This window comes from Schistocerca nitens, chromosome 4 (genome assembly GCF_023898315.1).
Source record: "Schistocerca nitens isolate TAMUIC-IGC-003100 chromosome 4, iqSchNite1.1, whole genome shotgun sequence".
Lineage (NCBI taxonomy): Eukaryota > Metazoa > Arthropoda > Insecta > Orthoptera > Acrididae > Schistocerca > Schistocerca nitens.
In genome coordinates this window covers 735,016,793-735,018,082 of record NC_064617.1, presented here as the reverse complement: position 1 = coordinate 735,018,082, position 1,290 = coordinate 735,016,793, and the positions used below count along the sequence as shown (strand labels likewise).

General features: G+C 44.4%; 2 non-coding genes across 2 annotated transcripts; one reads left to right on the top strand and one right to left on the bottom strand.

Moving 5' to 3' along the window:
* Positions 1–305: 305 nt before the first annotated feature.
* On the bottom strand, positions 306–380 carry Trnat-ugu (transfer RNA threonine (anticodon UGU)). The gene has a single exon. It is a non-coding gene; the product is annotated as a tRNA-Thr (tRNA).
* A 593-nt stretch (positions 381–973) lies between these two features.
* On the top strand, positions 974–1,048 carry Trnat-ugu (transfer RNA threonine (anticodon UGU)). The gene has a single exon. It is a non-coding gene; the product is annotated as a tRNA-Thr (tRNA).
* The last annotated feature ends 242 nt before the right edge of the window (positions 1,049–1,290 follow it).

Here is a 1,290-nt window from a genome sequence, read left to right as displayed (position 1 = left end):
CGATATCCAGTTTCATTGTAGCAGTTTCTGATGCCAGAAGTGGCACATTGATACCACAAAATCACCTACAAGTTTATGTGTATAATCATAACCTAATCATGTATTCTAGACACTACACTGTATTCGCACAACAGGTAAAATTTCATTAATGTCTGTCCTTATTGGTGTTGCAGTTTTAATGATTTGGTTATAAACAGTTCACGACAAGGAATTATATGACACTATTTTATGAAATGATAATGAAATAGACACCCTAGCTGCAAACAGGCGTTGATGTACTTCATTGGGGACATATTGAAAATGTGTGCCCCGACCGGGACTCGAACCCGGGATCTCCTGCTTACATGGCAGACGCTCTATCCATCTGAGCCACCGCGGGCACAGAGGATAGTGCGTCTGCAGGGACTTATCCCTTGCACGCTCCCCGTGAGGTCCACGTTCCGAACATGTCCACACCACTACATTCGTAGTGCGCCTAATAGATATTTGCCCATCATACTCATTACTCGTGGCAGATTAATCTACCAAGTCCCGTACGAGTTCAGGCATAGCGTGTGCGTTCGCACAAGAAGGTCAATGGCCTGGAAGCCATATTTTTAACTATATATGACGGTAGTATCTGTTCCCGAAAGAACAGTTACCGTGGATGACCATGCAGCTTTGCTAGAAATGGAATGATAATTAAATAGACACCCTAGCTGCAAACAGGCGTTGATGTACTTCATTGGGAACAGATACTACCGTCATATATAGTTAAAAATATGGCTTCCCAGCCATTGACCTTCTTGTGCGAACGCACACGCTATGCCTGAACTCGTACGGGACTTGGTAGATTAATCTGCCACGAGTAATGAGTATGATGGGCAAATATCTATTAGGCGCACTACGAATGTAGTGGTGTGGACATGTTGGGAATGTGGATCTCACGGGGAGAGTGCAAGGGATAAGTCCCTGCAGACGCACTATCCTCTGTGCCCACGGTGGCTCAGATGGATAGAGCGTCTGCCATGTAAGCAGGAGATCCCGGGTTCGAGTCCCGGTCGGGGCACACATTTTCAACATGTCCCCAATGAAGTACATCAACGCCTGTTTGCAGCTAGGGTGTCTATTTAATTATCATTTCATTTCTAGCAAAGCTGCATGGTCATCCACGGTAACTGTTCTTTCGGGAACAGATACTACCGTCATATATACACTATTTTATTCTAGTTTAATGTGAGCACACTTGTTGTCCAGAGAGATCAATAGGTTTTGGTTTGTAACTATAGGTACTACTGTCATTGTCGCATG